Genomic DNA, 25684 nt, shown 5'->3' with positions numbered 1-25684 from the left:
GAAAATGAGTATACTACCCAAAGATATCCATAGATTCAATGCAATCCCTATCAGGCTACCAATGGTAGTTTTCAGAGAACTAGAACAAATAATTTCACAATTTCTATGGAACTACAAAAAACCTTGAATAGCCAAACCAATCTTGAGAAAGAAGAATGGAACTGGAGGAATCAAACCTGCCTGACTTCAGACTATAGTACAAAGCTACAGTCATCAAGACAGTATGTCACTGGCACAAAGACAGAAATATAGATCAATGGAACAAAATAGAAAGTCCAGGGATAAATCCATGCATCTATGGACACCTTATCTTTGACAAAGGAGGCAAGAATATACAATGAAGAAAAGACAATCTCTTTAACAAGTGGTGCTGGGAAAACTGGTCAACCACTTGTAAAAGAATGAAACTAGAACACTTCCTAACACCATACACAAAAATAAACTCAAAATGGATCAAAGATCTAAATGTAAGACCAGAAACCATAAAACTCCTAGAGGAAAACATGGGCAAAACACTCTGTGACATAAATCATAGCAGGATCCTCTATGACCCACCTCCCAGAGTAATGCAAATAAAAGCAAAAATGAACAAATGGGACCTAATTAAACTTAAAAGCTTTCGCACAACGAAGGATACTATAAGCAAAGTGAAAAGATAACTTTTGGAATGGGAGAAAATAATAGCAAATGAAGCAACTGACAAAAAATTAATCTCAAAAATATACAAGCAGCTCATACAGCTCAATTCCAGAAAAATAAACAACTCAATTAAAAAATGGGCCAAAGAATAAAAACATTTCTCCAAAGAAGACATACAGATGGCTAACAAACACATGAAAAGATGCTCAACATCACTCATTATCAGAGAACTGCAAATCAAAACCACAATAAGGTACCATCTCACCCCAGTCAGAATGGCTGCTATCAAAAAATCTACAAACAATAAATGTTGGAGAGGGTGCAGAGAAAAGGGAACCCTCTTACACTGTTGGTGGGAATGCAAACTAGTACAGCCACTATGGAGAACAGTGGGGAGATTTCTTAAAAAACTGGAAATAGAACTGCCATATGACCCAGCAATCCCACTGTTGGGCATACATACCGAGGAAACCAGAATTGAAAGAGACACGTGTACCCCAATGTTCATCGCAGCACCGTTCATAGCTGTTCATAGCTAGGACATGGAAGCAACCTAGATGTCCATTGGCAGATGAATGGACAAGAAAGCTGTGGTACATATACACAATGGAATATTACTCAGCCATTAAAAAGAATGCATCTGAATCAGTTCTAATGAGGTGGATGAAACTGGAGCCTATTATACAGAGTGAAGTAAGCCAGAAAGAAAAACACCAATACAGTATACTAATGCATACATATGGAATTTAGAAAGATGGTAATGAAGACCCTATATGCGACACAGTAAAAGAGACACAGATGTAAAGAACAGACTTTTGGACTCTGTGGGAGAAGGCAATAGCATTGAAGAGAATAGCATTTAAAATGTATATTATCATATGTGAAATAGATCGTCAGTCCAGGTTCAATGCATGAGGCAGGGCACTCAGGGCTGGGGCACTGGGACAACCCTGAGGGACGGGATGGGATGGGGAGGAAGGCGGGAGGGGCATTCAGGACGGGGGACACATGTACAGCCGTCACTGATTCATGTCGATGTATAGCAAAATCCACCACAATATTGTAAAGTAATTAGCCTCCAATTAAAATAAATAATTTACCAAAAAAAGTAGTTAATAGTCAAATTATTATATGGGCTTCCCTAGTAGCTCACCTCGTAAAGAATCCGCCTGCAATGCAGGAGACCCAGTTCAATTCCTCGGTTGGGAAGATCCCCTGAAGAAGGGATAGGCTACCCTCTCCAGTATTCTTGGGCTTCCCTGGTGGCTCAGCTGGTAAAGATCCAGCCACAATGCAGGAGACCTGGGATCCATCCCTGGGTTGGGAAGAACCCCTGGAAAAGGGTTTGTCTACTCACTCCAGTATTCTGGCCTGGAGAATTCCATGGACTGTATATTCATGGGTCACAAAGAGTTGGACACGACTGAGCAACTTTCCCTTTCATATACTTTCAATCAAATTAAATGAACACAAACATTTAGAATTTAAAAATCATTAATGTGGGACTTCCTTGGTGGTCCAGTGGTTAAGAATCCACCTAGGAATGTCGGGGATGCACGTTTGATCCCTGAGCGGGCAACTAAGATCCCACAGGCCACAGAGCAACTAAGTTCACAAGCTACAACCATTGAGCCCATGCACTACAAGTAGAGAATCTATGGGTCACAAGGGAAAAAGATCCTGAGTGCTGCAACTAAGACCAATGCAGCCAAATAAAAAAATATTTTAAAAAATAAAAATAAAAATCAAGAATGTAACTCTTATTCCCTTAGTGTATTCTACATTCCAGAGGTTCTCCTAGGTACTAGGGTCAAGAGTATAGGAAATGGCAACTCAGTCCAGTGTTCTTGCCTGGAGAATCCCAGGGACAGGGGAGCCTGGTGGGCTACTGTCTATGAGGTCGCACAGAGTCAGACACGACTGAAGCGACTTAGCAGCAGCAGCAGCAGCAGCAAGGACAAGAGTAAAAATGATGTGCCCTGGCACTCAAAGAGCTTATAGTTAAGTGGAGAAGATATATAAGTAAACAGGCAAGATCTTTTAAAAAAATTTAATCAGGCAATTTTAATACATATTAGGGGGTGAGGGAAAACCTAAGGATATCTGGAGTCTTTAGAAAAATAACATCACAAGTGTAAAATAAGTCATGACTATCAATTCAAATGAATAAAAGGGTGAAGTATAATCAAACTTAAAAAAATCATAAACTGGATTCCAAGTGGCAAGACCGTGCAGATATGAACAGTAAAGTTTACCTCCTTGCAGCAGCCAAAGTCAGAGATACTCCTCAAATTCCCAGGTAGCTCAGGGCTGGTGTTTCCAGAACAGGCTTGGCAGAGAAGTCCATCCTAACTCAGATTTCTAGTGGCACCCAAGACCATCCTGCTCAACTGCCACCAACGCCTATGTCACCTTAAGAACACCGATGAGATACGGCAATTGTTCCCTGGGCCATGGCTCTTTCTGTTACAAGAATTCCTAACAACAGAAATCAACTGAAATGAATGTGCGGATGGACAGATGGATGGATAGGCAGGTGGGTGGACAGACAGGCAGATGGATGGGTAGATAGAATTGTTTTTTCCTTAAAACTCTTACTTTCAAAAAAGAAGATACATTATTTAGTAATTCCCACTCCCTGTATGGCCTCCTTATTTAGGTAGCAAATATCATTTCTGTTTTATTGATAGAGCAGTGAAGAGAGGAAAGCGTCCAAACACCTGAAGCTGGTATGATAATGCCACACACTTTGCTTCCAGACACTGTTAAACCTGGGACCACGGTTTTCCTGGGACAGATGTACAACTGTTTCAGTCTGAGTTGAACCCCATCAGATGACATTTTAAGATTTTTCCTGGAATTTCAAGAAAAGAAGAAGCAAATGGAGACAAAAGAGGAAACAAACGTAACTACAAATGGTGAGGTTTGGATCTAAGACACTTCCAAGCTCTTCTCCTAATCCCACCTCATTCCCACAGGCCACAGCCCTGACAGCAAGGCCCTGAGAAAGACAGGATGGGGTTCCTGTGACAGGAACCCACAGTAGAGCAAAGGTTCCCTCAGCATCGCCACCAGCACTTTAACCAGAGCCAGCTGATGTGGGACTAGCCTTGGTGGTGGGGCAGCAGGGCTACTGGATGGTTTTAGCAGCCCGAGAAAACAGCAATGCATATAGACAATCAACACACAAGCACAAATCGGAAAGGTTATTTTCTTTCAAACGTGGGTTATTTACTTCTGCAAGTATCCTCAAAAGGGCATATATTTCTTCAGATCCTGAGATTTCTAGTTATTTTAGTTCATTTGCAAGTATCTCCTCTCAAATCAGAAAACACTGATCATCTGTCCTGTTACCAAACCTGGAGACGCAAAGATGAACAGCTGCCTTCAGGTGGTGAGCCAGACTTGCATAATTATGTACTATATTACAGGGTAGTCCGTGCTCCAGACAGAAGTATGCCCAAGTAATTAGGACCCAGTCTTTAGTTGGTTCTGTGATATCAAATGTTTCAAATAGGAACTTTAAGCCCCTTTTTAAAATTTTAACACAGAGATTGTTAAATCTCTTATTCCCCCTTTAACTCTAACATTTCCTTAGAAATGTTTCTTTTCAAACTAGGACTCTGTATAAGAATAGTGATCTTTCTCTTATTCAAGTAATTCAGGCTTGATCATCTTATCGTAGATTATCTAGTAAAACAGAATAAAAGCTGCTTACTATGCTAATATTGAAAGGAATGATGCTGAAGCTGAAACTCCAGTACTTTGGCCACCTCATGCGAAGAGTTGACTCATTGGAAAAGACTGATGCTGGGAGGGATTGGGGGCAGGAGGAGAAGGGGACGACAGAGGATGAGATGGCTGGAAGGCATCACCGTCTCGATGGATGTGAGTTTGAGTGAACTCCCAGAGTTGGTGGTGGACAGGGAGGCCTGGCGTGCTGTGATTCAAGGGGTCACAAAGAGTTGGACACAACTGAGCAACTGAACTGAACTGAAGCTAATATTGAATTGCTGTAACTTATTTTGTCACAGTAGTTTTATATGTATTTTGGGGGGTAAGATTTTTTTTTAAATAAATTAAAAAAAATTTAAGTTTTTTTTTAATAGAAAAGCTGTGAAGATTAGTAGTTTTCACACACCCCACATCTGTTCCCCTCGTTATTCACATCTTACATTAATATGCTATGGTTATCACCATTATGCAAGCGCTTTTTTTTTTTTTTTGCTGCACCGGGTTACATTGGTGTGCATACGCTTTCTCTAGTTGCGGTGAATGGGGGCTGCTCTCTAGTTGTGATGCTCGGGCTTCTCACTGTGGTGGCTTCTCTTGCTGCAGAGCACCACATCTAGGGTGAGCAGGCTCAGTAGTTGTGGCTCATGGGCTTAGCTGTCCCATGGCCTGTGGAATCTTCCTGGGCCAGGGATAGACCTGTGTCTCTCACATTGCAGGGTAGATTCTTAACCACGGCACCACCAGGAAGCCTTGTGTTTTTAAACACTCTGATTATGCACACTCTGCTTTTCCTGTTTTATTTGTAAGAGACTGTAGGCGGCACTAGAAAAGATGCCCTACAAGAATTAGTGTGATGTTGTCAAAACCCAAATATTTGTTTCTCATGGTGGGGTCCTGTCCAGAATGAGGAGTGAGGTCAAGCGGGCCCAGCTGTGGGGCTGACCACGCTGACTAGTGTCACTAGAAAGAGCATCTGGAGTGCTGCTTTACAGAGAAGAGAAGGACCAGCAAAGGGAGGACAGAAAGACTGCCCACCTTAACAGAGGTAAAGGGACATTAGAGAGAGCTAAAATTCCTACAGATTGTCTTTTAGGGTTCCAATTCCCCAGATTTAGCATAAACGACCTCAATCCTCTGTAAATGCTTATCATACACAATAACTATTTGGTGAATGTACGTGAATCCCACTTTCAAACATGGCATCATAGAAACCTCACCCTGGAGAAGGAAATGAAAACCCACTCCACTATTCTTGCCTGGGAAATCCCATGGACAGAGGAGCCTGGCAGGCTATAGCCCATGGGGTGGCAAAAGAGGTGGATATAACTCGGTGACTAAACAACAAACATCGATGTACAAAAGTTTGGTTGGGTATCTTTTCATTTTTCTTGGGTAGATACCTAAATGTGGAATTGCTCAACTGTAGGGTAAAGTGCCAAAAATTATTTTTTTTAAAAAAGAAACCCCAGTACATTCATTTGATATCAAATTTGCATTCATTGATGTTTCATGGAGATTTTTTTTTGGTCATGATACTTCCTTAACATGAGGCCTACCCTAAATGCAAGTGTGGTTTTGCTTCAGGCTTAAGCAAAACAAATCTATGGGCATCTGAAGGCTATATTCTCAACAATCACTATTATAAAACAATAAAGGGTGGTATGTTACTTACACCAAGATCAAGTCATTTACACCAAGATCGTGTCTCTATGCAAATAAGGGCCAAACAGAAGGGTGGAGAGGGGAGAGGTGACTCACCCTTGTACTTAAAAAGCATCTGATAGCATTAAGGCTGTAAGTGAATCCCGGAGACACAGGGCATGTAGGGCTCAGGACTAAGGACGCTTCTGAAAGTTGTCAGACACAGAGAGTGGACGCTGAGCAGAGTTCAGAGGTTGAGGTCCAGGTACAGCCATGCCACTGCCCTGAGCATAACTGCATCATTTAATGCCAATTTTCCCATCTGTCATATAACAGCATTTGATTGGATGGTCTTTATTCTACCCTCCACTATAAAAATTTTTAAATATGAAACTTAAACTCCAATTCCACTTGGTAAGAATTGATTGCTTAATCTAACTGGAGTGAAGGACATTAGAGTTGATAACTAGTCCATTCCAATGGCAATAATAGCTAGCCTAGGTGACCTTATTGAGCACTGCTCTAATGCCTTATACCTTTTAACTCACTTATCCCCACATCTAGCCTTACCTTAGGGGAATGTATCAATACTATTGTGACCCCAATTTTACAGATGAGGAAAGAGTTTACGTTTAAGTTCTCACAGCTTGTAAATGATGAAGACAGGATTTAAATATTGATGGTCTGGTTCTTAGACCTGAGTTCTTAGCCGCTGAATATCACTCCCTCACCTATAGCCAAATTTTGAGAGGAAGTCACCAAAAACAAAACAAAACTTTAAAAAAATTTAAATAAGTAGAAATTGTGAATTAATTACCAAAGAACTCTGAAAACTTGTCTTTTTTTCACGGACTCTTCATGACTGGAAGATTTAAATCACAGGAAGGGGGAAAATATCTTGAAGAGTATTAGATGATTTAAGACTTTTATCACTTTTGGGATTTATTCATAATATATCACATGTCGAGGAGTATCTGCAAATAAATGTTTGAAAATTCATGGGTCTGGCTGTATTTGTGTTTTAGGAGATCCCACATCAGAGAGAGGTATTTGGGGGCTGGTTGTTGTTGTTTTTTTTTTTTTTTTTGCCTTTTGTTGATAGAAGAAGGCAAAAAAAGTCTTCTATTACTCACCAAGGCATAGATCTGCTGTCAGTGTTCATAAGACAAGCAATACATTTTCCTCTTCACACAATATATTTGTATGGCAAGGATCTGGTTTGTATGTAAATACTTTCAAGTACTATTCTGTACTGTTCTTTCAGCATTACTCATGATACCCTACCTAACCCAGGTGGAAATAAATCCTAGAGTCAAGGATATAGTTTAGGATAGTCCTAAAGCCAATGTAAGTAAGTAATTTTCATTTTTAAATTACAATATTGTTGAGATTCCTTAGATGTTATTTTATTACCTTGCGAGGTTGAAACCCTTTAAATGTGAAATTTAATAAATGGGATTTTAATTCTGAGCATACAAGGGTATCTTAGGAATTCCCATAAACAGGAAGTACAGCTGAGCCTCATGCAGCTCTCAAAACAAACTAGCCTCCTACACGAGCTCTCTTCTTCTGAGACCATACCATCCTAGCTTCTCTCTTTAAATCTCCTGCTACAGCTGGGCCCTTTCAGTTTAGTCATCAGTATAGCTAGTACATACGCCCCAGCCAACCCCAAATTTAAATAATTTTCAAGAAGAAAATTCCAAAGAGTGAGTTCAGCTGATAGGGATTTTTTTCTACTGAGAGTCTCTCTTTGGAATCTGTAACCAAAGAGAAAGCACTGGGCAAGAGACGGTGATAAGCATTTAAGCCTGCTTGTCATTCCCTGGCACATCCCTGGACTGCCTGCACAAGGCGGTATCCGCGGGGCAACTTTATCGCTAGGAAACGGGTCTACAATTGATGGGATGTTTGTAGTTTAGACACAGTCTTACTCAGAAGCATTCAGACAATCGATATTTTCCTTCTATTCTTTTCTTTTAATTACCAAAGGGCACTGACTCTCAGACCTCCTTTCCAAAAGAAGAGAGAGTCACACACAAAGTCCTTCTTTGGCACTCCTGCCTTATTTTTGCTGCATTTAGAATTGTTGTGCAAGCATGGGCAGGCTCACTCTGCATCTTCTGAGAGCCGCTCTACAACCGGAATGTGATGGGAAGTGACAAAATCTTGTCATGGGGCAGAACTGAATGTTCTGACAGTGTCCAGAGGAGTCCCTCATCAAAAAGGAGATGCCCAACCCTGAAATTATATTTTTTGGACCAGGTCTGATTTCCAGTTTCAAGACAATATGGAGTTTCCTTAAAAAACTAAAAATAGAGCTACTATATGATCCAGCAATCCCACTCCTGGGCCAGTATCTGGAGGAATTGATATCTTGAAAAGATACACACACCTCACTATTCACTGCAGCTCTATTTACAGCGGGGAAGATATGGAAGAAACCCAACTGCCCATCAATAGATGATTCCTCAGCTATAAAAAGAATGAAATATTGCATGTGAAGCAACATGGATGGATCTTGAGAATATCATATTAAGTGAAGTGAGCCAGGTAGAGAAAGACAAATATTACATGTATGTGGAATCTAGAAAATAATATAAATGAATTTATATACAGAACAGACTCACAAGCATTGAAAACAAACTTATGGCTACCAAAGGGGAAAGGGAGAAGAGGAGAGATAACTAGAAGTATGGGAGATACAAGCTACGATACATAAAATAGAGAAGCACCAAGTATCGCTGTACAGCACAGGGAACTATATTCAATACCTTGTAATTAACCTATAATGGAAAATAATCTGAAAAGATTGTGTGTGTGTGTGTGTGTATCTGAATCACTTTGCTGTATATCAGATATTAATACAATAGTGTAAATTAACTACACTTCAATTTTAAAAAGAGACAAAAAGGAAGGGTTTTATATATGAAATGACCGAATCTGGATCAACAGTAGGGTTCCGTTAATGACACAGCAGGTGATTGGGCTTCTAAGTGACGATTTAGCAATTCTGTCCACACTAAGATTCTTCCAGGAATTAGTGTACTTTTATGGTTTACAGTCTTATGCAATACATTTGAAGAATGTGATACATTCTTTGCCAGTAAGGGAATGCATGTAAATAAAAAGTTAAAGTCCAGTTGTACAAGGACATTTATCAATTGGGGTGAAATCATAATCTAAGGGCAAACTGAAATCCACAAAGATGGATACAAAGTTCACTCAACTAAAGGCTATTTAATACAGATTTTATAAGACTGTGTAGATAACTACTTCTAAATCATGTTTGGGAACGCATGTACACCTGTGGTGGATTCATGTCAATCTATGCCAAAACCAATACAGAATTGTAAAGTAAAAATTAAAAATAAATAAATAAATTTAAAAAAAAATTTTAGGACAGGTCGGGAACTTAAATCTCAAGTCCTAAGTCTGAAATGAAAAAAAAAAAAAATTATATTGCAGGAAAGCAAAGAACTGATATAAAATATAATCCAAGGGAAAGACAGAAAAGAATTAGGATGAAAAAATTGAAGGGCCAGGATATCCATGAGCTCCTTGGATGCTGAGAAGTGGGTGGCCACACATGTCAGTCTTGAGGAAAAGCAGCAAATACAGGACCAGCTGCTGTTCCAGTTAACTGCCTGCTGATAGTTTAATTTGAAACAACTTCAGAGAAGCCCCCATACTAAGCAGTATGGCAGTGGTAGGCCAGCTGATAAACCTTTTCAATTACCCAACTGACAGACCATATCAATGCTTCATTTTCATTCCCATCACACTAGGGGAAAATGCTAAAGTCACATTTCTTAAAGCCATAGTAAAAAATACATATTCTCTGTAGAATGACATAAAATGTTAATAATCCTTTCATATCTCTGATTGCAAAAAGATTTTTCCCTACAAAACTTGTATACACTTTAATTTTTCACCTTGTTTACAACATTACAGATGCTACAGCAAAAAATAATACTTCTCTTATAGCTTAGAAAACATAATGCCAAAAAGTAATTACACACAAGCTATAGTTTATAGAGGTACAAGAATCAAAACATATGGGTAGGGAAATGCGACAGAATTATAGTAGTTAAACTAAGCCCAGTGGAGCATGACATTTTAATAGACATATTTAAAAAGGAGAAAAGCAAAAACAAGTTAAATCTTTTGCTTTTAGCTAATCTATTTAAACCATAATGTGATAATGGTAAAGTGTCAAAATAAAATCCTAACATCTTTATAAGACCAACAATAGGGTTGTTGTTCAGTTGCTAATTTATGTCCTATTCTTTCTGACCGCACAGGCTGCAGAATGCCAGGCTTCCCTGTCCTTCACTACCTCCCAGAATTTGTTCAAATGTATGCCCATTGAGTCAGTAATTCTATCTAACCATCTCATCCTCTGCCGCCCCCTTCTCTTTTTGCCCTCAATCTTTCCCAGCATCAGGGTCTTCTCCAGTGAGTCGGCTCTTCACATCAGTTGGGCAGAGTACTGGAGCTTTAACAACAGTCCTTCCAATGAATATTCAAAGTTGATTTCTTGTAAGCTTGAAGTGCATGGGGTCGCAAAGAGTTGGACACAACTTGGTGACTAAACAACAACAACATATACAATCTACACTACACACAGATATAACCTCACTTATTCTAATATTATATTTCAGTATATACTACATATATGTATAGAAGGTAGACTAGGATAAACACTGAACCAGACTCCTTTATGGAGAAGGCAATGGCACCCCACTCCAGTACTCTTGCCTGGAAAATCCCATGGATGGAGGAGCCTGGTAGGCTGTAGTCCATGGGGTCGCTAAGAGTCGGACACAACTGAGGGACTTCACTTTCACTTTTCACTTTCATGCATTGGAGAGGGAAATGGCAACCCACTCCGGTGTTCTTGCCTGGAGAATCCCAGGGATGGGGGAGCCTGGTGGGCTTCCATCTACGGGGCTGCACAGAGTCGGACACGACTGAAGCGACTTAGCAGAAGCAGCAGCAGTAGCAGACTCCTTTAATAATAGTTGCTTGTAGAACAAAGACAGACACCACATATTTCTGTACTACTAAAAAGTGTTTTCAAGTGTTACTTGTTTAACTCTTGGGTAAAAAATCAAAATAAGGTAAAAACCCACAGAGCGATAAATAGTGCCTTTAGTAGATGGTAAAGGAAAGATAAGAATGCCTTCCTTCCTCAGTTATTAGTACAAAGAAATAGAGTAAAACAATAGAATGGGAAAGACTAGAGATCGCCTAAAGAAAATTAGAGATACGAAGGGAACATTTCATGCAAACATGAGCACAATAAAGGACAGATTAGGTATGGACCTAATAGAAGCAGAAGATATTAAGAAGAGGTGGCAAGAATACACAGAACTATACAAAAAAGATCTTCATGACCCAGATAATCATGATGGTATGATCACTCACCTAGAGCCAGACATCCTGGAATGCAAAGTCAAGTGGGCCTTAGGAAGCATCACTACGAACAAAGCTAGTGGAGGTGATGGAATTTTAATTGAGCTATTTCAAATCCTAAAAGATGATGCTGTGAAAGTGCTGCACTCAACATGCCAGCAAATTTGGAAAACTCAGAAGTGGCCAAAGGAAAAGCAGTGGAAAAGGTCAGTTTTCATTTCAATCCCAAAGAAAAGCAATGTCAAAGATTGTTCAAACTACCGCACAATTGCACTCATCTCACACACTAATAAAGTAATGCTCAAAATTCTCCAAGCCAGGCTTCAATAGTACATGAACCATGAACTCCTAGATATTCAAGCTGGATTTAGAAAAGGCAGAGGAACCAGAGATCAAATTGCCAACATCCGCTGGCTTATCAAAAAAGTGAGAGAGTTCCAGAAAAACATCTATTTCTGCTTTATTGACTATGCCAAAGCCTTTGATTGTATGGATCACAACAAACTGTGGAAAATTCTGAAAGAGATGGGAAACGAGACCACCTGACTTGTCTCTTGAGAAACCTGTATGCAGGTCAGGAAGCAACAGTTAGAACCAAACATGGAACAACAGACTGGTTCCAAATAGGGAAAGGAGTACGTCAAGAGTGTATATTGTCACTCTGCTTATTTAACTTCTATGCAGAGTACACCATGAGAAATGCTGGGGTGGATGAAGCACAAGTTGGAATCAAGATTGCTGGGAGAAATATCAATAACCTCAGACATGTAGATAACACCACCCTTATAACAGAAATCAAAGAAGAACTAAAGAGCCTCTTGATGAAAGTGCAAGAGGAGAGTGAAGAAGTTGGCTTAAAGCTCAACATTCAGAAGACTAAGATCATGGAATCTGGCCCCATCACTTCATGGCAAATAGATGGGGAAACAGTGACAGACTTTATTTCTTTGGGCTCCAAAATCACTGCAGATGGTGACTACAGCCATGAAATTAAAAGATGCTTACTCCTTGGAAGGAAAGTTATGAACAACCTAGACAGCATATTAAAAAGCAGAGACATCACTTTGTCAACAAAAGTCCGTCTAGTGAAGGCTGTGGTTTTTCCATAGCTAAGCAAGAAGAATTGATGCTTTTGAACTGTGGTGTTGGAGAAGACTCTTGAGAGTCCTTGGACTGCAAGGAGATCCAACCAGTCAATCCTAAACGAAATCAGTCCCGAATATTCACTGGAAGGACTGATGCTAAAGCTGAAACTCAATACTTTGGCCACCTGATTCATTTGAAAAGACCCTGATGCTGGGAAAGATTGAAGGCAGGGTTAGAAGGGGATGACAGAGGATGAGATGGTTGGACTGCATCATCAAGTCGATGGACATGAGTCTGAATAAACTCCAGGGTTTGGTAGATGAACAGGGAGGCCTGGTATAGTGCAGTCCATGGGGTCACAAAGAGTCGGACACGACTAAGCAACTGAACTGAACAGAGTAGAGGGAACTACAGGTGTAGACTATGAGTAGAAATGGGAGCAGTGTGTGATCATGTTTCTTTTTTTAATATTCTCAATTACTTCCTTTTTATTTTCCTCTTTCAGAAATAATCAAAGAAAATTTCACTCAATTTTATGCTCCTTTCCTGTAAAAACACCATTATTGGTGCCACAGAATTCAAGAAAGTCCTCTTAAAGGTTTTTAAAATTAATTATGAAATTTTTCAGGATTCAAAAAGAGTTTAGATAAACAAAGCCCAAAACTGAGCCATTTAATATACGCCTGATGCTCCCTGAGTACCCCTTTTTCATCCATTCCTTGGATAAGCAATGTCCTAAATTCACTATTTATCACTTCCACATGTACTTTTTTTATACTTTTAATTTACTTTTTTAAGTTTTTATTTTGTGTTAGAGTACAGCTGACTAACAATGTTGTGATAGTTTCAGGTTAACAGCAAAGGGACTCTGTCATACATATACATGTATCCATTCTCCTCCAGACTGCTACACCATACTTTTACTTTAAAGGCACACATATACATGTAAAATATATATATATATGTAGCCATAAAAATATACAATAATGAATATGCTGCTTGTGTTTCACCTATGACAAAGGGAGTCAGCAAACTGTTTTTTGCATCTGGAGTTGACAAACTTTTTCTATAAGGGGTCAGAGGCTTAGAGGGCCCTGTGACTTCTGGTGTAACTAGTTAGCTCTGCTGTAGTGATGTGAAAGCAGCTGCAGCCAGTATGCGTACAGATGGGCGTGGCTGAAGTCTGATAAAACTATTCACAGAAATAGGTGGCAGGCCAGATTTGGCCCATGTGCTGACCTCTGGTTTATATATATGGTATCATACTGAGCTATCTTTCTTTTACGACTTGCTTTTTTTGTTTTTTAATTGATGTATAGCTGATTTATTGGGTTGGCCAAAAAGTTCATTTGGGTTTTTCATAAGATGTTATGGAAAAATCCAAATGAACTTTTTGGCCAACCCAATACAACGGTGTGCCAATCTCTGTTATACGGCAAAAGTGACTCAATTTTACACGTATATATTATATATTCTTTTGTAAACACTCTTTTTCATTATGGTTTACCCCAGGAGACTGGATATGGTTTCCTACACTTTACTTTTATCATCCACAATTCTGTTTTTGAGATTTATATATGCTGTCACATATAGCTGCAGTTCCCTCAGTCCAAGGAGTCCTACTCCCAACATTCCTGGACACAGCTCCTTTGGCACAAGTGAAAAGCATTTCTCTGGGGTACTTAATATCTGCTGGGTTATATGGTCTGGGCATTTCCAACTTTACCATAGAGTGCTCAGTTACTCTCTAAATATGCTGTATCAATTATTCTCTCACACACTTGCAATTGTCAATCTTTGAGATTTCTGCACCAACTCAATGGAAGTGAAATGATATCTCATCATCACATTGGTACACATCTTCTTAGTACTAGCAAGCTAAAGCTTCTTAGGATTCATCTTTTCTGAGCTCCCTGCCCCTGTTCTCCTGAGCTATTTGTCTTTTCTTCCTGATGTGTATTTATATTGGACACTAACCATTGTTGCCTGTGTGTGTTGGTAACAACTTGTCTTTTCACACGCTTTTGCTGTCTTCATGTGCCTAAGTTTTAAAGTTCCACATAGTCAAATTTGTCCATCTTTTCCTTCATGGTTTCTACTTGTTTAAAAACATATTCCTTACTCCAGCATCATAAAGATATTCTCATGTATTTCCTCAAAATGTTTTACTTTTATGTATTTAGATTCTACCTCACATGATAAAATAAAGCAAATTCCATCTAGAATTTTTTTTTTTAATACAGGTAATCAACTGTTCTTGCACCACTTGTTGACATGTACACTTTCCCCACTGACCTGTATTGCCAGCTCCATCACAGCACCGGAGAGAACCATGTATGCTGTGCCTAGACGCTCAGTTGTATCCAACTCTTTGTGACCCTACGGGCTGTAGCTGGCCAGGTTCCTCTGTCCATGAGATTCTCCTGGTGAGAATACTGGAGTCGGGGAGCCATTTCCTCCATCAGGGAACCTTCCTGACCCAGGAATAGAACCCACATCTCTTATGTCTCCTGTATTAGCAGGCAGGTTCTATATACCACTCACGCCACCTGGGAAGCCCAGGTGTATCTTTGCTGGGCTCTGCATTCTGTTCCTTTGACCTGTTTCTCCACTAACAAAACAGTCTTAATTGCTTGCAAGAGTCCATCTCCCAGTTTTGATCTTCAAAGTTGGTTATCTTGTTCTTCCTTATAAATTTTAGAAAATTTTATTTTTGTCTAATTTTTATTTATTTTTTATTTTTATTTTTACTTTATTTTACTTTACAATGCTGTATTGGTTTTACTATACATTGACATGAATCCGCCACAGGTGTACATGAGTTCCCAATCCTGAACCCCCCCTCCCACATCCCACCCCCTATCATCTCTCTGGATCACCCCCATGCGCCAGCCCGAAGCATCCTGTATCCTGTATAGAACATAGACTGGCGATTTGTTTCTTTTTTTTTTTCTCTTTTTTTTTGTTTAATTTTTATTTTTACTTTATTTTGCTTTACAATACTGTATTAGTTTTGCCATACATTGACATGAATCCACCACAGGTGTACTTGCATTCCCAAACATAAACCGCCCTCCCACCTCCCTCCCCATAACATCTCTCTGGGTCATCCCCGTGTGCCAGCCCGAAGCATCCTGTATCCTGTATCGAACATAGACTGGCGATTCGTTTCTTACATGATAGTATACATGTTTCAATGCCATTCTCCCAAATCATCCCACCCTCTCCCTCTCCCTCAGAGTCCAAAAGTCCATTCTATACATCTGTGTCTCTTTTGCTGTCTTGCATACAGGGTTATCATTACCATCTTTCTAAATTCCATATATATGTGTTAGTATACTGTATTGGTGTTTTTCTTTCTGGCTTACTTCACTCTGTATAATCGGCTCCAGTTTCATCCATCTCATTAGAACTGATTCAAATGTATTCTTTTAATGGCTGAATAATACTCCATTGTGTATATGTACCACCCACTGCTGGGCACACACACCAAGGAAACCAGAATTGAAAGAAACACATATACCCCAATGTTCACTGCAGCACTGTTTATTCTTGTCTAATTTTTAAATAATTTTTGGGAATTTTCCTGAAATTCCATCAATTTTATAAACAGGTATCAAAAGCTTTAAAAAAGACTAAGATTCAAATGATAATTTCTGAGAAACAGGTTAAGGGTTCTCTGTTCTGCTGCCTTATCTTTTCTGCTATAAATTATTTCCTTGCAGTATGTAAAACCTTTAAGACAAAGTAGCTTATTTTTCAGTTGCCATAAGTCACTGGGTCCTATTATTCAGACCTGCTGGGGTGGTAAAAAAAAAATTCCTAATTTTCCATTGCTGGCACTGATTACCACAGGGCTTAACTTTATTGTCTTTAGCTCCTACTTCCCTCTCAATTAGTTTCCCAGCTGCCATACCATAGTACATTTTTCTAGATGTTATTAGTACCTGTGTCTGGGAAAGGAAGTTATAAATTCAGAGAAATTTTAAAAATCCTCTATAGTAAGTTTCTCACTTGGAGTTTTATAATGCATTTCAGTATATCAAAGACCCTCAGTAAAAAAATATGTCTAATTTTGTTTTAACTCACCATTTCCAAATTTTTTCAGGCAGTAATTATTTACTTCTTGCATACTGATTAATCTCCTACAAAGAAAGTTCCATGGGACATCAATTTGGGAAATGGTATATTTAAACTAACAAGGAAAAGACAAGAATTCAGATATTTCTGACTTCTACAAAACAAACCAATCAAAAAGCACCCAGCAAGCCTCTCAGAAATGCTTAAGTGATGCTTTTTTTAGCTTGGGGTCTTAGTGTTGACCTATACCTAATAAAACTTTTCCTTTCACTTGACAAAAGTTTTACTTTCCTTTTTATTTCAGCACTGAAATGAAAGAACAGGCAGCCGTCCCAGATTTATTCGCCTCTCACTGTGAAAGCTATAGGAGTATTTGGCCTTATAAAAACACAAACCAAAGAAATGCATCTCTCTTATACATGCTGGGCATTGAGCCCATGTTCTTGCTGCCAAGTGGCCTGAGGAGAACCAAAAAGCACACCAAAATTAAGTGACTTTTGTTTATTTTTTCTCCCCTCTGCCCTGTTAACGCAGCAGGTATTAATCTGGTTGAGGCACTGCTGGACTGGTAGGGTGGCCCTGCTCAGCTAAGGACAGCAGGGGAAGAGCAGGTCACTGCCAGTCTTGGCAGACAACTCAGACAGAGGACACTGGCCTTTCCTGGAAAACACTTCTTACAGGTGTACTCCTCACTGCTGTAGTAACAAGCACTCAACAGCAGTCAGGTGCAAGCTTTTGAGAGTCAGGTTCTTTCCAGTCAACAGGGAAAAAATATTGGCATTCCCTGTCCCTCTTCGAACTACATCTGACCTTTATTCAAAAATTTGTTTATTAAGTGCTTACTGTGAACCAGGCATGTTACCAAGACCAGTATCACAGTCCTGGAGGGCCTGAAAGTATAAATTAGAGGTTGAAGGCTGAGTACCATGAGCACCACCTGAAGTAGAACTGCGAAGACTTGGATCCTGACGTGAGCGATTGGGAATGTAAATCCCAAACAATGGGCACTCTGTGCTCCACAAAGCTGGAGACCTTTCCTTGCTTTCTGCTGTATCCTAAGCCTGGATTAGGGTCTCTCAACAAAGATTATTGCCTATTGGCTGGAGCCGTCTAGAATCATGATTTAGCTATGCATGAAACTTCTCTATTTTATCCCCTCCACTAGCTTGTCCAGCTTTTCCTTGACAGTGTCGCCCACAGATTCCATTCCATCCTTGACCTGCTACGTCTGGAAATCCTTCCTCACATTGTGCAGAAACGCACCCTCTCAACTGTGCACCCACAGATGCATATTTTACCCCCAGGGCCACACAGAACCTACAGACCCATTCCCTCCACTGTACCGTGCGCGCTTAGTCGCTCAGTCATGTGACTCCATGGACTGTAGCCCGCCAGGTCCCTCTGGCCATGGGGATTCTCAAGGCAAGAATCCTGGAGTGGGTTGCCATCCCCTTCTCCAGATTCCCTCCTCTACTACTTCTTGCTGTGAAATTTCAAGTCTACAGAAAAGCTAAAGGGATAGTATAGTGAACACCCATATATACATTTCATCTATTCACCAATTATTAATATTTTCCTGTATTTCCTGTTATCTTGCTGTTTTTAATGTTCATTAATTATTTGAGAGTATGCTGCAAACATAAGCCTGTGTCGCCTCTAATACATCTGCTTACATCTCCTAAGAATAAGGACATTCTCCCACATAACAGCTTTCCAATATACACCTAATCAAAGAAATATTAACCAAAAAATCAAAAATAAATTTCGTATTTAAATTTTCTTAATTATTCCCAAGGCATTTTTTTTTAAATCTGGATTTTTAAATTCCAGATTTAAAAAAAAATAGTCTTTTAAAATCTGAAATATCTTTCTAGCCTTTTTGTATTTTTCATATTACCTTGTTTTGGCCAGGGTTCCTATGACATAAATGATATCTATGTGCATTGCTAAGGCATCAGCTGGAGTCACAGAATGTCAGGGTGTCTCACCTGAGAGTGAGACAGACGGTGACAGGTATACAAGTTGACCACTTGATTAAGAATGTGATCACCAGATCTCTTCACTGACAAAGATACATTTTTCCCTTTATAATTAAAATCTTAAGTATTTCTTCTTCTATTTGGATTTTTAAAAATCCAATGTGTTAGAATCTATTGTCATTTAAAATTGTTGCTACTCAAATTGTCCCAGATTTGGTCAACTGAGCCTCTTGAAACTGCCTCCTAGGCCTTTTTGACATGACCCCACTGGTTGAGCACTTCCTACCTTCCTATCAGTAGGGTCCAGGCTTACCCGGACTTTCCCTTTCCCAGGATCTAGAATTAGCTATTCCTCCGAGGATCCCTGGTTCTTCCTAGCAATTGGGAGCTAATGCTGGGAACAGCAATTATGAGAACAATTTTGCTAGTCTCTTCTACAGCCCTTCAGGTGTTTGAATCCAGTTATTTCTGTCTTATACCCCCTTCCCAAACTTCCAAACCATGGCTCACTTCTCCCAATTCCTTAAACAAGTCTTCCTGTGACTTAGCTTTGACTTCTACCCAGCTCTGCTCTTTCACTTCCCCTCTCCCAGCTCAGCTGTGGTCTTCTATCCCAGTGGTTCCCAACCTGGCTCTCCATCAGAATCACCCGCCACTTCTTTAATATACAGATTCCCATGATCTACTCACTCCACACCTACTGAATGAGAATCTCTGGAGTAGATGATAGGATTCTGCTTTTAAGTACCTCAATATCGACAGAGCCAGTGCAAAGCACACTTCCATTTCTCAAAGCCTTGTGGGCCCAGAATTGAACAGCACATCAAAAGTGTGGTCTAGAGCTATCACTTTTCTTATACTGGACATTATAGGTCTTTCAGCACAATTAAATCAATGCCGACATTTTGGGGGGAGGTGGAGGCAACAACATGAAATTTTTGACTCTTAATGAATGGATTTATTTATTTATTTTGTTCTTGTTGGCTGTGCTGTGGAGCTTGAGGGATTTCAGTTCACCGACCAGGGACTGAACCTGGGCCATGGCAGTGAAAGCCCAGAATCCTAACCCCTAGGCCACCAGGGAACTCCCCTCATGATGAATTTATGAAGAATTAAATCCTCAATGTTTTTTTCAAAAATATTGTTAAGTCACCTCTCCCCTACTGGTTCATGCTCCATTGATCTTTCAGCCATAGGGGTAAGGATTTACATTTGTTCCAATTAAAACTCATATTGCTTAATTCAGTCAAACCTTCAGTATGTCAGGGGTCTTATGGATCCTGATTTTATCATCCTAACTATTTTTTACCCTTTCAACTTTATGTCACTCACAGTCAAGCATGCTGTCAAAGTCCTCTTACATTCTTTTTTCTATTATTTTTTAAGTATTAAAAAAATCAATCTTACACACTTTTCTATGATTATGGCTATCTAACTGTATGTGTTTGTCAAAACTCATAGAAACATACACCAAAAAGAGTGAATCTAACTGTATGTGTTTGTCAAAACTCATAGAATCATACACCAAAAAGAGTGAATTTTAATATATGTGAATTACACTCCTCCCTAAAAAAACTACCTTACATCCCAAATACTTAGCTGTATTTTCCTCCCAGATTAGATCTCAGTAACTTACTTTGATTGACAATCTCTGCAAAATGTACTGGAGCTTCCCTGTTACCTCACATGGTAAAGACTCTGCCTGCACTGCAGGAAATCTGGGTTTGACCCCTGAGTTGGAAAGATCCCTGGAGAAGGAAATGGCAACCCACCCCAGTATTCTTGCCTGGAGAATTCCATGGACAGAGGAGCCTGGTGGGCTACAATTCAAGGGGTCGCTAAGAGTCAGACACAACTGAGCGACTAATAACACTATCACACTATCACAATATAAAATGCAAAGAAAAAGTGATGAAATGTGGAATAAGGTGAAAATGATATTAAAAAGTTACAATCCTTCACAGAACTAGGTTAAAAAATAAAAAAAGATCTGTCATTCTTGCCTAGAGAGTGGAAGTTAGACAGTTTTCCACATATAAGTTTGACAAGTGTTAGTTGCTCAGTTATGTCCGATTCCTTGTGATCCCCGGGACTGTAGCCCCCCAGGCTCCTCTGTCCATGGGATTCTCCAGGAAAGAATACTGGAGTGGGTTGCCATTCCCTTCTCCAGGGGATCTTCCCGACTCAGAGGTTGAACCCAGGTCTCCCAGACTGCAAGCAGACTCTTTACCATCTGAGCCCCCTCCATCCCATAAGTTTGACAGGGATTTCAAACACACTCTTCAGTGTTGGTGAAGCTCTCATAGGACATGCTTCTCAGTGTGAATAACGGGCTGAAGGGGCAGAACCTTCCTGGCCATTCAAAACTGTCTAGTAAGAACTTAAAGAATTCAACTGCAATATATATATACCTATGGGTGTGTGTGTGTGTGTGTGTGTGTGTATTTATACCGATAAGCTCTAGAAAGAATTAATTATATCAAATTTTTAGCAGTAGCCAACCATTTTCAGTTGATGAAAGACATTGTTTTTTTTTAATGATTTCTACTTTAAAAAATAATTTTTAAATTTCTATAAGCCCATGCTAGCTTTATACATAATTAGAAAAAAAGCAGTACACATTTATAAAAATACCAATTAAAGAAAGTAGAGGGAAATAAACCACAGAAGAAAAGAAACAGGGATAAAATAATTTTCTGTAAAAATATACCTGTCATTGATACAAATTCTCAAAATAAAACATGTCTTCCAGGTAGTCAATAATTTTATAAAGAATATTTGTTCTGAGAATGAACAGTATTTCCCTTGTGAAGCCTGAGGGCCACAGAAGATTCAAAGATACAGTGTTTCAAAAAGGGACACTTGCACTTCTTCCAAATAAGAAAAGCTTTATACAGTTATTAAATACTATAACTATAAATTCATACCTTGAAGAACGATGCTCTGGTTTATTTCGTTCGTTTCGATCTGTAAAGAAAGAAGAGAGTCACATTTTAAAATGCTCTTTAGAAGTTCTTAGAAAAGAAGTTCTTAAATACCAGCTGCCATACCATCAGATTTCACAAAGGACTGTTCAAAGGTTGCTCTGTCTTCCCCTACATAAGGCTCTCCTTCAGAGTTGAGAGGATTTGTCTGACAGAGGAGTTATGAAAGATATAAAGAAGGACAGGCATATAAAGTTTTTACAGTTTGTTAAAAATCATCTACTTAGAAAATATATCATTACACGTATTATTTCATTTTCAAAGATCTTTGCTGTTTTAAACACTTTGCTAAAACCAAAACAAGTTTAGCTAAGGAAAGAAAGTAAGGAAACTGAAAAGCCACAAATTACTCAGCTCAAAAAAATCATTCCATGAATCATGGTTGGCAAAAGCTTCTAACAGGATGGGGAGGGGAAAGAAATGAGCAGTCAGCTACATCTGCAAATACACTGAGACCAGTACAGCCTCCTCCTTAACTCTCTATCACCCAGAACTTTTCAGAAGTTGGATTTCCACGTTTCACAGAAAATTAGGTCTAAAGGGCTACAGAGCAGTGGTTCTCAACCAGGGGCGATTTTGCTCCTCCTCCCCAAGGGGACACCTGGCAACACCAGGAAATGGTCTGTTGCTGTCACAGCTTAGGAGGAAGGAGCTACTGGCATCTGGTGGGTAGAGACCAGGGATGCTACTAACCACTACAACAAAGAATAATCTCACCGAAAATGTCAACAGCATTAAAATGGAGAAGTCCGGCTACAGAATAAGGGGCCAGAGTCTAGCTGTTAGACGTTTTTAGAAGTGCCTCTACGTACTACTCTAAAATGTGCTTCATCAACATGAAGACTATTATATATAAGAGAAACAACCACAAAACTCATAGGTTGTCCTTTTTTTTTTTTGACTAATGATTTTTCCTTCAGTATATGCTTACAAATAAATAAATGCAGTAGAAAGATAGCAGTGTTATGAAAAAACTAACAACAGAAAGCAATGGGTAAAAAGAAAAAAGGAAGAAGCAAGCAATGTGTAAAACCAAAATAAAATCCTATAGAATGACTTTTTAAAATCCTATGCAAGATTATCAAAAGGTAGTTTCCTAAACTATCTTCTGAATTAACACTAACATGATACAATTTAATGGCTAAATAAAGATTAGACTGGAATGCTTTCTTCCCCCCTTAATTTTACTGCTGACGCAGCAGCATAAAGATAACAAAAACATTCTCTAAAAGTTCTGAAGAAATTTTATGAAAAAATTATGAAAGAATATGAATCAGATTTACATAGTTAAATATAAATTCTTTCTGAATGAGTACTTAATAAGAAATGTCTTTTTAAACCAAGGAGTTAGCACACAGGAAGATACTGTTCTCTGAAACACTGACAAGGAGAAAGATCCACAATAAAACATATTTGTTTAGCTAGAAGGTTCTCCCAGATACATGAGGTTACTAGGCTTCTGGTTCCAATTTCTCTACACAGTGACTTAGTGTTACTGCCACTTTTAAAACTTTTAATGTAACTTGGTTTACCCCTCCTCTAAATAAAAATCTAGTTTTTCATTTGTTGAGTACTATAAAATTTAAAGTCAGGAATACAGCGCACATGTTAAACCATTTTTTGACTGTTCCTCTTCAGCTTTGAGCCTGTTAGTTTTGCTAACAAAAGTAAAGTATACTGTCTCAAAGTAAAGCCAGAAACTAGATGCACATCAGCTATCCTCATAACAAAGTAACAACTCTTACCTGTAACTAAGATGAGCTAAGTCTGCCCGAAATACAATTTGCTGTGGCTGGTGTCTTAGTTTCATACTGCTTATTTAGGCGCGTAATAGCGAATTCCCCTACAAATCTTCCTAGACATACAACACAAAGGAGGAGGGGAGAAACAGAGTCACGATGCAGAAACGATGCCTGTAAACAAGGCTCGGCCTCCAAGGTTCCCTCCAGGGCCTGCTCTGATTGGCAGATGTGCTGTGATCAGTCTGCACAGCTGGAATGCAGCCATTCAGGAAGCAAATGGCTCATAGTTCTCCTTCATTCTTGGTTAAAACAGGAAATTCTACCAACATTCTAATACTTTCTGCTCTAAGAAAATACAAATACCTTCCCACTGTACTTCCCTATGGAGAAGTAATTAAAATTGGAGAAAATAACTTGATAATCTGTTGGAGGACATGTTAAATGTTTCCTCCCAAATTCACTCTTAGTGTACATGTGTTACATTTCCACATAAATATGCATATACAGTGCTTATAACATGTTCCTCCTAAGACCCATATATTTGTTAATTTGAGGGTAAGGGTAAATTATCCATTACTTATAGTATTCCCTCATCGTGGCTCTTGGCAATGGAAAACAAGATTCATGTTCCTGGCTTAATCTTTTTTCTTAAAATACACAAATAACTGGACTTCACATTTTTCCATAAGCCATCTTTTAGCATGAAAACATATAAATATGTACTGTGTGTGTGTTGTGTGTCTACATTTTAACATACTTATTTTAAGCAAAGTAATTCTCATGACAGCTGAGACTATTGTGCAATTGTCAAGAAATACATTAGTGTTAATGCTGAATTTCTGGCAAAATAATAAGTGGCTATTTTGATCCAAAAGCTGAGACTGAACAAAACAAAGCACTGGGGGCAGATTCAGAATCTGGATCTTGCCAACGACAATAAAACATTTGGATTAAAATTCCCTTAAGAAAAATGAGAACAGATCTATAGCAAACATGGACATTTTATCTTGACTATATACACTGCTTTAAGCATATGGTTTCTATTTATTTCAAATCAAGTATTCTTTGGCATATTCCCCCCAATTTTTCAGAGTTCTAAGTTTTAAATAATTATGAGAGAAAATACTTGCAAAGGCTTCCCAAATCTTTACATACTTAGATAACTTACTATCCTAAAGCCTCAGCATTTCCACAAAGAAAAGAGTTATTAAAATAAGAATGGCCTTTTTCAATTATGGTTTTCTCAGGGTATACGCCCAGTAGCAGGACTGCTGGGTCATATGGTAGTTTTATTTCTAATTTTTTAAGGAATCTCCATACTGTTCTCCACAGTGGTTGCATCAGTGTACATTTCCAACAACAGTGCAAGAGGGTTCCCTTTCCAGCATTCACTGTTTGTAGATTTTTTTTTTTTGAAGACAGCCATTCTGACCAGTGTGAGGTGATACCTCATTGTAGTTTCGATTTTCATTGGCAGAAGCCAACACAATATTACAAAGCAACTATCCTCAATTAAAATAAATTCAAAAACAGAATGGCCTAACTCGAAAATTTAGTTACCCCACACTGCACATTTCCTGTGGACAATGCACTAGCTCCAGGGACTGAGCAGGCTGGCAGTATACTTTCAAGGTGAAAGTTAGCATGGCTGGATGGCTGTACACTGTGAAAGTGTACAGCTCTGTAGGCTTAAGCCACTCATTCTCTCTCTCTCACACACACATACATACACGCCATGCGAGAGAGAGAGACCTTAGATTTCCTGCTCCCGCTCATCCATGCCTCCTGGTTAATAAAGATAACTGAGAAAATGGAATAACGCCCTGAAAGAACAGCAAAGGCAGAACACAGGCGGAACTGGTACAAAGGGTGTTCAAGACAGTGCATGTGTGGATGGTGTAGGGACAACTGAGGAAACAGCGGGCACATCAAGAGGGCCAAGAATCAGTCCAGCACTGGGAAGCTGCCATGGGTCTGAGCGCTCCAGGTGACCAGATTTTCCTGCCATGATGACTCCTGGTCCTAAGTAATCTGGACATTCAGGATCCCAATGTTTACATATTTAGATGCTATATCCCATTGTAGAAATAGGCCCTGATACTGGCAAGGACAGTGTTTTGGAAATAGAAAGACAGATTCTACTGACGCTAATTATTCAGGGTGATTCTGCATCTAATAATATAACACTTTGAAATGAAGATGACAAAAATGCAGATGTCCTCTTTTGCTTTGATTAAAATGGCCAACTCAGAACTTAGCAGAATCTACTCTAAGAAACGTGGGCTTTGAGGATCTGGCTCTAATCAATTAACTGGAGAGAAAAATCAAACCCCACTGGGTCAGGACTTATACTACTAATTCAAGTGGGAGACAAAAGGTC

At 39.1% G+C, this 25684-nt stretch overlaps 1 protein-coding gene across 4 annotated transcripts in view; it reads right to left on the bottom strand.

Annotated features, from left to right (window-relative positions):
* SH3D19 (SH3 domain containing 19) overlaps positions 1-23459 on the bottom strand; it is a 111836-nt gene extending 88377 nt beyond the window's left edge. For 2 of the 4 annotated variants that reach the window (XM_040251461.1, XM_040251460.1), the window contains exons 1-2: positions 23308-23454; positions 21506-21545 (exon numbers count right to left, since the gene is read on the bottom strand). The gene's annotated coding sequence lies outside the window, so the exon portion shown is untranslated. Of the gene's footprint in view, positions 1-21505; positions 21546-21628; positions 21922-23307 lie in introns of those variants that run through there. The other 2 variants (XM_040251459.1, XM_040251462.1) reach the window with 2 other exon arrangements.
* Between the last annotated feature and the right edge of the window lie 2225 nt (positions 23460-25684).

This window comes from Oryx dammah, unplaced genomic scaffold (assembly GCF_014754425.2).
Source record: "Oryx dammah isolate SB20612 unplaced genomic scaffold, SCBI_Odam_1.1 HiC_scaffold_12, whole genome shotgun sequence".
Lineage (NCBI taxonomy): Eukaryota > Metazoa > Chordata > Mammalia > Artiodactyla > Bovidae > Oryx > Oryx dammah.
This window is presented reverse-complemented; position numbering and strand designations above follow the sequence as displayed.